This window comes from Gavia stellata, chromosome 5 (assembly GCF_030936135.1).
Source record: "Gavia stellata isolate bGavSte3 chromosome 5, bGavSte3.hap2, whole genome shotgun sequence".
Taxonomy (NCBI): domain Eukaryota; kingdom Metazoa; phylum Chordata; class Aves; order Gaviiformes; family Gaviidae; genus Gavia; species Gavia stellata.
The window spans coordinates 55,338,241-55,351,764 of NC_082598.1; positions in this window are offsets into that span (position 1 = coordinate 55,338,241).

Consider the following 13,524-nt stretch of genomic DNA (forward strand, 5'->3'; position numbering starts at 1 on the left):
TGCCGAGTGTCTAGCCTTTAGGCATTTGAATCATTCATTGGACATGACATTCGCTTTGTAGTGGATCTCCATGGTCAGACCATGGCAGTGATGTGCTGCTGCTCCTTCTCCTTTTGCTTCCTGGCTCACCGCTTCTGCACAGCGCTGGAAAGGTGGGGTGGAGGAGACAAATAGCCTTCAGGGTTACACTGGCGATGGGCATATGAACGTTATTGAAAAAGCACCACTAGTGTTGCACCAACTGATCTGCTAATACTAAGTTAGATCTAAACTTACTGATCTGGGCTTGATACAGCGTTGCTTGTGCATTTCTGCTGCGCGTATTTCATGCTCTGCTTATGCATTGCAATAAATGATCACGACTGAGGCTTTATCACTGTAAATCAGCATGACATGCATGCATGATGTCATTTGAAATAGAAATGACAGTGATTTAATAGAAAATATAAATGACGCCCTCACTTAATAGCTATCGTTCCTTATCAACGTTTCCATTGCCATGACAGTTTCGGGGAAAAGTAATTCAATTTAATGGAAACTGCCTTCGTTTTCAGGGTGGTCTTGGTTTAAAACCACAGTGGGAGCAATTGTGTTTCACGGGAAGTGCACTCACTAAACAAAGATCCGCAGCGTTTTGCTAGCAATAAAATTGTTTCCCAGGGCTGCCTTTGTTGGTGTACAATCCTTCCTTTTTCCCTACCGTGATTATCCAGCTCACTTGTCGCGTTACACAAGGTCCTGCGCTCCCCCCAGGTGCCTGAGGCCATGCTGGCCAGCCCGAGACCCCGGGGCTGTTGCTGAGGAAGCAAAAGGGACAGCAAGCCCGCGGCGGAGGCCAGGCTTTGGTTTCCAAGAATTGCTTTTGCGCCGTGACTCATAGGCAAAGGCGTGAAGGATTTTGCCCAGGCTCCCGTTTCCCCGTCCCCTCTCGGCTGTGAGCCTCAGTATCTTTCTAGGGCGATGCCAGCAAGACCTGGGGGGCACCCCGCAGGCACAACACGCCGGCACCCGGTGCAGCGGGGCTGGCACGGGCCGGTGGGCACACGTTAAGCGAGGGATGGCCAGGCTTTGCCTCTGCTCCGCCTGGCTGTCCCCAGGCTGGGGTCCTCGGGGCCAGCTCTGCGTCTTGCTCCCAGGAGGAGAGGACGGAGCAGAGGAGACCTGGGGTCTGGCCGTCCTTCTGCCTCCCCCAGCTCCTCCCTGCCAGCACCTGCTGCAGACCAACGCTCCCGGTTTGCAGTGCAGCCGCCTGCTCCCCCCACCCGCTTTTCTCCTTTCTCTTTCCCTTCTGCGCTCCCTCCCACGCATCCCTTTATTAAATCTGGGACCACAAAACCCGCAGCAGAGCAGAGCAGAGCAGAGCACCAGGCGAGTTTCTCTCTTCTCTCCCCCTCAAGCATAAAAGCAAGACAGCGTTTGCCAGCTCAAAAAGGAGTTTATTTCCACGGCCTCTGCAGCGGCTGTGGGCTGGGGCCCCAAGCCAGGACCCTTCGAAGGCAGGGGAATATTTCCCTTGACATGAGGCTAGTGCTGCATCATGTCTCATACCCCCTTTTTTTTCCTCACACAGTAAACGTGCGTGAGCTGTAGCTCCTGATTTGGAAACTAGGCCTGTGTATATATCTATCGTATATAGAGAGACGCACCAGTTAAGCGCAGCGGGCATCCTTTTCAGGCCTGCGGTACCCTCCTTTTTGTGTCTGCGAGCCGGAAAACCTTGTATTTGTCCCCGCAAGCCAGCATCCACCAGGCGAGTGGTGTGAGGGGCTGCGTCAAAAGCCCGCCGAAACCCGGACCCGTGGTGTCTGTTGCCTCTCCTCTACCCCCAAAGTCATCCCCCTTGTTTTCTCCATCCTCCCCAACCACAGCAGCCGATGTCAGAGGGGCATTCAAGCATGGTCGGGGAGAGCCGAGCCCTGCTGCATGCCTCCGCCAGCCGGCGATGGCTGAGTTCACACCACTTTCCTATTGCCACCGGGTCTGCGATGATGCTGTTAGCTGCCCAGGTTTGGCATACGGCATTTGGGTATTTGAATAGCAAATATGCTGAGGGTCTGGTGGGCAGGGTCATTGCATTTCACAGGACTTAAGAAATCACCTTTTTCTGCCCCCCCAGTCAAAGCGAGTGAGCAGGTTTTTGTGTGCTGATCAAGTTTCCCACCTGAACCGTGTCATTGCCCAGCACCAAAATGGGCATTAACACCAACCGTGAGACTCTGCAGCTACCAAGCAACAAGTCGGCCTCGAGGTTCACGGTGCCGTCGCTTCGGTGGCAAGGTGTAACATCAGCACGTTACTCATTTGCTGCTTATTTTGTTCACTTTCTCAAAAAAGCTGGTTTGGAATATGACATTTTTCCTTTATCTCAGCTGTAGTTTCCTTACTGGTACACATTGTCTTGTACCCTCACACCACCTCCCCTGAGAAACGAGCATCTCCCACCCTAATTGCTGTCCGTACCATTTCCCCCTGGATTTTCTTTCAGTCCAATCCCATGAAACACAGTTTGGCAGTCAACAGCCGAGGGTGCGCACATTCACATTCCTCCTACCTTTTTCCCTTTTTCTCCACCAACATGCCTCGCTGGAGCTGCGTTGGCTCCCAGTGGGTGCGGGCACCGTGTCCGCCCGCAGGGAATGGTCCCCGGTCACGGGGCGTTTGTCCCACGCAGCGCTGGCTGGACCTCCCTGGCAGCTGCCAGCCCTCTCCTCCTTGGCACTGCCTGTACGCAGGCAATTAGAAGGATTTTCTTTCCCAAAACACAGCTCTAATTATAATCTAATTCAGCTTATTTGAAGTACATTTTGGTAGCATTTCCATTATGCAAATATCAATTTATTATCCTCACATTATGTTTTGACTACAGTTGTGTTGCTAATTAGAGGCAATTTAACTGCTTTAAAAAAACCCCATCCTTTCCTCTCCATGCACCCTTACTTCCTCGCAAACCACACAGAACAGACATTTAGCATGGAGTCAGTGATGAAAACCTGCAGTTATCAGCTCCATTTTCATCACTCTAATTGACTTTCATTATGTTAGAAGCCACTTAGAAAGTACAGATTTTTCTGATTTACTTGGGTTTGGGGACGGAGGCACGAAAGAGAGGAGGGCGACTTACTGCAACTGCGTTTCTAACATTTTTCTGCCCAAACCTTTGGGTGAGTTCAGTGTGGCTGCCCGCTCCCAGTAACCGGACGCGCTGTTGCCTTTGGCTGCGGCGGGAAAATTACAATGGTAATGATGCTGGTCTGGAAAAGATGATACATTTCAGGGATAAGAGGGAGGGAAGCTGACCCTGGGGGTCTGGGATAAAAACCTCCTCAAACAGGCTGTGGCAAAGAGGTTTGTGTGCCCTGCCAGCAGAAGCACCAGGAAACTGGGGCAAAACCCCTTGAAAGCAGCAATTCCCACCTGCCCTGGCCGAGTGCAATGGGGGGACTGTAGGTTTTGGTCATGGGGGCTGCCCAGCTCAGTGTGGGCTTTGTAAGATGGGCAATGGAGATTTTTTTTTGGGGGGGAAGCGAGGCAGCCACAGGGAGGTGTGTGGGAACAGGGACTAGGCAGTGGGAGTTTACAGAGGGCTGAGCACCTGTCAATCCGTCAACGAGGTCCTTAAAAAACCCACAGGGTTATTCCTCCCCACGCCTTTTACAAAGACCATAACTTCTGACTGCTTTTCTTCTGCGAACTTTCCTGCTGGGCTTGTCGGACGTGCCTGGTACCACGGCTCGGCGCAGGAGGGGATCCTACGTGGGCAGCATGAAGGTTTCTGCCTCCCAAAGCATCTCCAGGGGCATCCCCGTTTAAGGCAGCTGGCATGTCTTCTGACTGTAGAAATGATTTTTTACCAAATTTTTTGAGGAGCTCTCAGAGCTTCCCAGAAATATGACTTTTGGCGGGGGGAAGGAAGCGTTATTGCCCGTAATAAAAGCCCATCAAAACGATCAAACCTATAGATAGCTAAAGAAGCTCTGGCTTTGAAGTGTGTGCTCAGCAGCAGCTGAACATTAGGGGTCCCCAGTGGACTTTCAAAAGCTTTGTGGAGAGGGAAAAAAGAAAAAAAAAAATAAAGAGAGACTGAAGCCTTCCTGAATTTCTCTACAATATAAATCCCAATACCCCACCCACCTACCAGGCGAGCTCTGTTGATACCAGGGGCGAAACAACAGCATTAACGCTCTGACGTAAAGCGAAGACAGCAGCCGCCGCGCTGTGCCTACAGAAACCCGGGGCTCTCGGGGAGAGCCTTTTCTTCCTGCCCAAAGTCAAGCTGCAGAGCTTTCTGCCCCATTTTGTTCTTAACTGCAAGTGCTATTGCAGCACGAAGGGTTCTTTTTGTTTTGCCCCCCCCCGCCCTTTTGATTTATTTTCCTCAGGAGACATTATCTTTCATTTGTGGAGCAAATTCAGTGTTCCTGTAATGGAGACTTAATGGCCGTGGGCAGGCGCGGGGGAAGCTCTGCTGCGGCACCGCCATGCTGTGCCAAACCTCCTCCGGCCGGCGAGGAGCTGGGCTTTCCTGCGGGAGAGGAGCCGGCAGCAAGATTAGGCAGCTCGTTTACACTGGTCACATCCATCAGGTGTCTTAAGTGCATGGGACAGCCCGGCTGTACCCCCGTCCCTCTCTCCCGCCCCGTGAAACACCGCGGGTACACACCGGGAGCACGGCTCGACCTCCGGGTCACGGCCGCGTGAAGGAGGGGTGGGCGCAAGGAGAGGCAAAGCGTTGGCGTCCGAGCCTGGACGGGAGCGTGCTAGAGGTTTGGGGAGCTAGCGAGGCTCTTCCCAGCCCAGCTCAGCGCTGGTGGCACTGGGGACAGCGTCCCCTCTTTCCTTATCCCTCCGGTGAGTAATTAGTGAGCGCACCAGGCCAGCACATTGCCAAGCCCCAGAAGATCCGACCGCCGCCTGAGGCTGTTCGGCGCCGGAGCAGGCAGGGGGTGGATTTGTCTTCCTGAGGCTAAAATGAGTATTGAGACAAGTGTCCAACAAGAGCCCGACAGCGCTTGAAAGGGCTGTGGTTTCAGTGTCCCGCGGCTGGCAGCTCTGTAATTCAGCTCTCAGAGATTATCGCACATGATAACCCGCCTCACTTCCCCTCATGGATTAAAAAAGGGACAAGTACTGCAGTGTTGCATCTTCAGTGCATTAAGAAATTCTTAATGCGAGACAGACGCAAGATGAGCGTTGCATTTCTGCTTGCTCAGTGTTCTGCACGGGGTGCTTCCCAGCAGCTGCTCCCAGCAGGATTTTGGACCTTTTGCAAACACCGTCTCTGCTAGAACAAGGCTTAACGACTCCCCGTTTCCATTCACAAACCCGTTTTTTAACATTGAAAGTGGCAAAGTGGGCATTTTCAGTTCAGTTCATACCTCGCTCAGCTCCCTCAAAAGAAATGGGCTGCAGCCGGACTCCTGAGCATTCAAAGCCAAAACCTATTTGAGAAATGGCTTAAGCACAGGCAGAATAAGCATCTTCCAGTGCTACATATCTTAACTGGGACTTACTGAAAACCTGAAAATACAACATCATCAAGCTTGACGTTCTGAACCTGGCATGTGCTGCAGCACAGTGCCAGGGAGGATAGACAGCCACGGCCGGGAAATCTTAGGGATAGCCCCAGCTTAGAAGAAGTGCGGTGATGAGCAGTGTAGCAGTTTGTACAGTCAGCAGCCCCTTTTAAAAATAGGTGATGTTAGTGCTTATTTTGCCTTCAGCTGCCATCCAAATATCCATATGTCCCTGCCCAGAGGTGGCGATCCAGCCTAGAGGCTGCCAAGAAGGTGGGATGGGCAGGAGGGAAGAGGAGGAGGTGGAGGGAGCCCTGGCAGGAGCTGTGCGGTGGAGGCAGAACTGCAGCCCCAGCCTCAGCACAGGACCGCAGCCCTTCACCTCATTGTCTTTGCAGAAGAGCTGGGGGTGACTTGGTCACAAAAACCCAAGGGAAAACTTTGGCAAGCCACAAAGGTGGGATCCAAGCTAGCTATTAGCTGCAGGAGCAATGCAAAAATCAGATGCCGAGGAAGGGGATGGGTTGCAGCCATAGGGATGACTTCCTACGAGTGACATGCCATTGAGGTTTGCTGTAAGACGATCTCTAGATTTATAAGCTACAAAGCTCTGAGTGTTGTAATGACACAATCAGTATAAAGGTGGCACCCTAAATTTTTGCCTGTTTTCATCAGTGTTAATTTTCCATACTGCAGTCAACTTACTATGTAAAGCAGGTTCATGTCCCTGTAATGGCTTCTGATTCCTGTGAAATTTTCCCCAATTATCCAAAACCATAATCAGAAAAATATTGCATGCACACACAAGTCATTACTGAAATGCATGTGATCCTGGTCCTGGTCCTCCACTGAAACGTAGTCAAAGCTCCACCAGTTTCACTGGCCAGGGAAAAAACAAGGAGATCACAGAACCACTAAGGTTGGAAAAGACCTGTAAGATCATCAAGTCCAACCATGAACTAACACCACCATGCCCATTAAACCATGTCCCACAATGCCACATCCACACGTTCCGTAAACACCTTGAACATGCACTGTATTAAGGTGTGACCTGCAATATGGGAAACGTCTCTAGATTGATCCAAACCTGTCTCTATCCCACTTCTTGCGGAACTATGTCAGTATTTAATGGAATATAAATGTAAATTCTTACAGAAAGCCATGATCCTTCATACATTTTTCTGCCTTAAGCCTAATAAAGAAAAGAGGCAGGAACAGCTACAAAAATAAAGAGACCCTACGAGATCCGTGCAGCAGTAAGGCATGGCTGTAAAGCGGTGCGAGACCCTGTGGAGCTGGAACAGAGGCGGAACTGCAAGCGTGGAAAATAAGAGTGGTATAAAACACGACGGCCACGAGAAGCGAGCCGCTTCCTGCATCTTATCAATTACTGCTTTGGTAAGATGGCTCCAAGCAAGAGAGCACGTTATCAGTAACGGAGCAGAAGATAAATGATGTTTGTAATACCTCATCGCGCCAAGGGTTAACAGCATAGTAAAACATCAATGCAGCATTATTACCTCCAAGACATAACTGCGTGTCATGTTGCACAGCACCTGCTGAGGATTAAGCATCCCAATAAAGTCATCCCCTGACACAAAGTCGCTCCAGCAGTCATTACCGACCGTGCCGCCTAAAAGCAGCACAACATACGGCACGCTAAAGCAGCATCACCGTGGCTGCGGCTGGCCCAGGGAGGAAGGCTCTTCCCTCCTCGCTGCAAGGAGCTTTTCTTTTCCTTGAGTTGCCCCAACAGCTTGAGACCAGACTCCACAGCACTTTATAACCCCCCCCGAGACAAAATAAAAGTCCATGCTCAGGGGATGGTGTTATAATCCTATTAAGCCAGACAGTGCCATGTATGGGGTGAGGGGCCGTCGGCGCTAGCCTTAAACAGCGAGGCGGTGGCTTACGGGGAAGGACCCAATGGCATTTGGGGTGCTTGAAGCCAGTCGCCCCGTTGCAGATCAGCTGTAGGCACTGGCTGGACAGAAGTCCCTCCAAACTCACCAAAAAACCGAACCAGCTGCACAGGGGTCAGTAGCAAATGAAGAGGTGATACTTTATTCATCTCTCTGGGTGCGGTATCCGCCACATGATACCTCAGGTGTTTTGGCCGAGAGTAACGTGGCAACATGGAGCCTAGGGCTGAGGAGATCCCGTTTTAAAGAAATTAATCTCCTCTGCTGTGCCTGGATAACTCTGCCGAGGGCAGATGGTGCTTTAGCTCAGGGACCTTAGAAATAATAGGTCCAGTTCTCCCAGGCTTGGGCAATTTTTCTTTCCCTGCCTAGGGTTTGTTGAACAAAACAAGCCACGTACAAGGCACACAGCTTGTCCCAGGGAACATCACAGCTGAGCCGTCCTTGGCCGAGCGCCAGTCACAATGAAGAGATATTTAATTTATTTTAAGACAGAAGCCAAACGTGAGATCCAGAATAGCTCCGAGTGATGTCTGTGTACTCACATGTTGCTGCCAGCTCACCATCCTCACAGGTACCCTCCCGGCTTCACCACTGGCTGGATCTGCCTCAAAGCTTCTTGGAAATCCGGTTTTCCTTCCCCAGAATCACCGTCCATCATCCAGACGTCAGTGAGAGGCGCCGGCTATGCACATCAGCAATCGCATCAGCTATGGCGACGGAGCAAACTGCTGAATTCACTGCCTGCACGTGCATCACATGTGTGCAGGCGGATGCACGCACCTATTGCTTTAAGTTTCACCTGGACGCGGATGCTCTTCCCTGGTGAGGAGTGACTTGCATGAGAAACCTCGGGTTCCCATCACCGCCCCGCAGGAGCTGATGGAAATCGAGCACCAGTGACCTGCAAAATCCAAACTGTGTGGGAAACCATCCCTGGCCTCTCTGCTGCTGCCGGCCACTCTGAGTTTGCTGTATGCCATTAAGAAGGTCAGCTTCAAGGTTTTCCAGTTGACCATTTTCCCTGGTAGCCCCATCCATAGAGGCAATCCCAGTCTTGCGCTGTCAGTCATATTTTTACCGCCAACCATAGAGATTACCTTCTAAAACGTTTCTTTTAAGTTATGTAGACCCAACGGTGCATCTTAGCAGTGCAAAGATATGAACAACTGTATTTCTTGTATGTCTGAGGTTTATATCAATCCTTTTGGAAGAGAACTGTGAGATGGAGGGGCTGCTGGGTTGAGACCCGGAGAAAGCCCCAGGCACGGGGAGAAGGAAACAAGACCTTCAGCAAGGAAAAAAGTAAGCTGTAGCTCTGTTTCCACATCTTTACTATGGTTGCCTTTGATATGGGATTAATAAGAGGCATTGAAATATACCCACATTATAGCCCAAAATAAGTCCGGGAAAGGTATTAAGTTCTCCCTTAGGGAAAGACAAATGCCTGGGTGCTGTTTGAAAACTAGAGGCAAAATTATGCTCCATGGCTGGGGTACAGCAGCGGGTGGCCGCCCAGGGAAGGATAGGTAGATTTTTGGAGAAGAGCCTCTCAGAGATGGAAAATGTTGTTTCAGCATTCAGAAAAAATAGGTGAATTGAGATGGCAGCCTCCACCTTTTGCTACTGCACAGCCAATACTTCTCCTACTCCCCGTAAAGCGACCGTTTAATTAAGGAGTCAACTCAACAAAATTAGAATAAACACTGCCGGAGCTTAACGCTGACCAGATCCCTTTTACTGCCAATTTTCCTCCGAAATGAATAGCCGGCCGTCATGGTCTCCACCATGGCTGGCTCTCCTCCATTTACTGCTAGCATCAGCATGGCTGACTGCCTTAAAACCAGCAAAATCAGCCAATTTCCCCCCTCTCCCGTATGACTCATCCAGCACAACGCTGGTTGATCCTCATCTGTTTCCCAAAAATGCCTGTGCACTGGTGTCCAAGTTATTACCAACAGGATTTTGGGGAAATACTTTAAGAAAAACGTCAGTGGCTTTGCCCAAGGTCTGATAAATATCTGCTTAAGATGAACCGAATCCAGCAGGTTTTGCCCCAAAGTCCCAAGTCAGTAACGCACTTAAGTCAACGCTTAAATTATTTTATAATTAATTATTTTATAAAGCGGGATGAACAACTGAGTCGGGGCCTTGGGTCTCTGGCACGTTCAGCAGTTCCCAGGCTGTTTGCCCAAAGCTTGTTCACAAAACAGCAGTAACAACTGCAATATAACTCATTTTTTCAGAGGTGTCGGGGGGGGGGAAAACCCAGGCGCACACATTTTCCTTCTTATGTGAGATGGGAACCAGACCAGTAAGTAGTTTTCTGAAGCCATTTGCAAGATATGATTTAGGATTTATATTTTTCTATATATAATGGCTGAAAAACTGTAGAATGAAAAGCCTCTTGTGGATGCTCCAGCATTTAGAAAAAGCCCACTGAAATGTATTCCCTTCACCCAAAGGATGAGTGCTTGGCTTAGGGGAAGTGCAGAGGGGTGGAGGACAGGCTCCACGGCCACCAAGGACCGACACAGCATCGCCAGTGCTGGCAGAGTCAACCCAGCTGGTCCTTTCCCCACTGCTTTACACCTGGCTGTACGAGAGGAGCAAGTTTTGTGAACAAAACCCATGTTCACAACCCGTCAGGTGTGCAGTCTGGTGCTCCGCAAGTCCCACTCAACAGCTAATAAAATTCCAGCTGAAGAGTAGGCTCCTGTTGGTTAAGTAAATACGGAGCCCCTGCGATGTGTTTCCATGCAAACTTTGCTGTTGCTCAGACACAAGTAAAAAGATCCCACAGATGCCTGGGTTTCTTGCCCATATATAATGATAGCTCCTGCCTTTGCTATCCTCGTATTCACTTATAGACACGGCTTGCCTGGAAGTCGGCAAGTACTCAGCTACTCAGCAATATCAGCCCATTGCTACCTTATAAACGGTGAGCTCAGATTGTGCAAAATTTCTTTTCAGATATTTCTTCCACATTCATCTTGGCTCCCAAGCATGGAAATTTTGTTTGTCTCTCTCTCTATGCCTCACCATCACAGCTCTAGCACTCGGATCGCCTGGTCAAATAGCAGGAGCACACTGCAGCGGATGAGCAGAGCTAAATCCATCCACCACAGCATTTGGCGTAACGCCTGCTGGAAACTCCTCTCAAAGCTTTCTCGATCTAACTTGCTGAGTTAAAACAACCATGGCAAGCCCCCACCCGCCACTGGCGCTTAATGCTAAATGGGGCCAATCCTTGCAAGCAGCGGGGCTGAGCAGTGACTTGCTCCAGGGAAGGCCTGGGGACTTCGGGAGCTGCCCTGGTTCAACCAGATGAAATAACATAGCCCCGGTGAGCTTTAAACATTTTAAACCCAGCACAGACACATAAACATCGGAGATCACCGATACATCCACCAGCACCCTGTTGCCTCCTCCCAGATAACAAAAAGGGCAATTTTCAACATCGCAGGAGCCCAGCGTGCAGCTGGGGTGGCAGCAGCATCCATGAACGAGATACACTTCCTACATCATATTACAGGAACTACTAACATATTTCTTAATTCCCAACCGCGTACGCCCCGCTGCATCCCTGCGGCTCCCCTCCTGCTCCGGGAGGCTGGGTGGGCTGAACAGCAGCCACCAGTGCCTTGGCCCTTGCGATGGGAGACGCACCCGATTTTCCAGTTTGCTCTGACCACCGTTTGCAGCCCCATGGCAAAACGCATCCAGTTTTTTCTGCTTGGTGCAGGAACACACGCTCCTGAAGGGCTTCTCTTCCCTTTCCCGTTGCATTTGTTCAGCAAAGAGGCAGAGGGTATTTGTGTTGGTGAGAGCAGGGGGAAGCAGACTCAGGCAGAGGGGAAGACAGCAGGAGACCGTAAATTTTCTAAGCCTCAGCAGAAGCATCATTAAGGTGATTACAGTGATGCTTCCCATCACTAAATGCAACAGCACATCTGCGAAGTGGGAAGAGTCTTTTGACTACCTCCCTTTGAATAAAAGGTGTTGTAAAAGGCCTGTGCCTGTAACTGCTCTCTAAAAAACCCAGCCTGAACGTGTGATTTAAATTGCAGGCTTGCAGGGTACTGGCTTTCCCAGACGAGAGAATTTTATCAGCTAAAGAAATGCAATGAGGACACCAATGATCCGTCCAGGATCTCTGGTGTAAACCCTTCCTTTGAAAAAGGATGAGTGAGTTACAGGTGCATTAATGCCCATGGCCGTAAAGACAGCGCCCGGCTGCCCACAGCCCAGGCTCTCTGGCAGCAGAAATCCGGGCTGTGGCTGTAAAGCTGATACAGCAGCTGCTGAAACTGCAAACGGTACCAAAACACGTCCCGCCTGCCGCTGCTGCTGCCATCAACCCTAAACCCACCATCCCCTGCTGATGAGTCGCATCCTTACGCGACCTCGATGTGTTTTGCCGTGCAACGTCTCGGCGTTGCAGAAGTTGCTTGCGGACTTCGGCACCCCTCCCTGCTGAAAGCCAGTCCTCTGCTTCGCATTCCTGCCCCGCCGCCTGGGGAAGCGCGAGCTGGGCTGCGGCCGCGGCTTGGCCCTGCGGATACCGTTGTCCTGCTTTGGGGGTTTTTGTTTGTTTTGGACATAGGCAGGCAAGGAAATATTTAACCTACAGTAGTTATCAGGGGAAAAGTTTCTTTAAGAATGTAAGGCTAAAGAAGAAGTGATAAGGAGGAAGGGGAAGAGAAGGGCACACTGTGGTTTTCTTGCACACATACATCCTGTTGAGGTCACATTATTTAGACAGTACCGAAAACCCCCTGAAGCAATGTCAAGCGTTTTGTTGTCTCATATTAGGTTCCTGACCCACAGGTGGGGCTAAGACCTGCTTTGGGAATACAAGAGTACGATGGTACTGAAATACCTCTCGGAGTGGTATTTATGGATTAGGGAAAGAGAAAAGCCTTCAGTGCCTGCTGCTGTCCGAAGCTCAGTGGAAACGCGGAGAGGTGACCCGATGTCGGGGGGACAGAGACCCTGCCTTGCTTGCTTCACGCGGAGAAATCTCCCCTATGGCACGGCTGCCTCTTTTCCACTCATCCCTCTTGCTCTCCCCCCCACCCTCCCAAGTTGGGGTGTCAAGCAGTGCCTACAAATCCCTCCTTACACTCCTCTGCCTTCCTCAAAAATAGTTTTTTGGGATTTTCTTTTCGTCCTTGTTCCACTTTCAAGCCTAAATAATCACTGCCCGGTTTGCACTTGAAATGTTTAAAGAATTACCCCTACCTGTAGGGCCAAGGAGCACGGCAGGTGTCCGATTCACTTATCTCAGGTGTCCGATTCACTTACTGGAGATGCAGCAGCCTTCCCGGTGTCCCAGCGAGCCATGACACTGCAGCGCAGAAGACCCTTGCTGTCGGCAATGCAATTATTATTTTCCGTGCACGTTGGATTGAGCTCCAGAAAACCTCCTTTTTTCACATTTGAGATCCTCTGGAGGAGTGGGGAAACAAATAATAGATAAAAATGGAGCCTACCAACCTGGGGTCCCACAGCCCCACGACCTGGCACAGTGCTGCAGCTCGCATGGTGGGAGCAGCAGGGAGGTGCAACTGGGATGTCCCCGCTCTGTGTGAGCATCCCATTGCCTCAGCCACCTCCACCGTGAGGCTCGTGTAGAAGATGGTTAATGGGAGATGGGCAGCTGTGGTGAGACCTGCTGGTCCCATGCCCGCCTGCAGGACTGTGTTCTCGGAGACGCTGAGCGCACCCCGGGGGTGTCTGGATCCAAACTCGCCTTGGAAAGCCCAGGTGAAGGAACTTGCAGTTTAATAAATTTGTCTTTTCTTTTTGAAAAGCCTCCACAATCTCGAGTAATTATCATTCATAAGGGCTCCTCAGAGCTCAGCGCAAGGACCGCCAAAGCCGTAGTCCTCCTCCCCAGCCAAACCCTCTCTGACAGGCTCTTGCGTTTCTGACCCTGAGCACTGCCGGGAGAGTGGGGAGGAGGAGGTCAGTTCCCAATACCTGGGCAGGGTAAAGAGCTTCAGCATCCTTTCCTCCATTTCGAGGCAGCGGCACTAAGGCACCGGTTTGTCCTGCTCATTGCAGCACGTCCCAACTCCACCGTT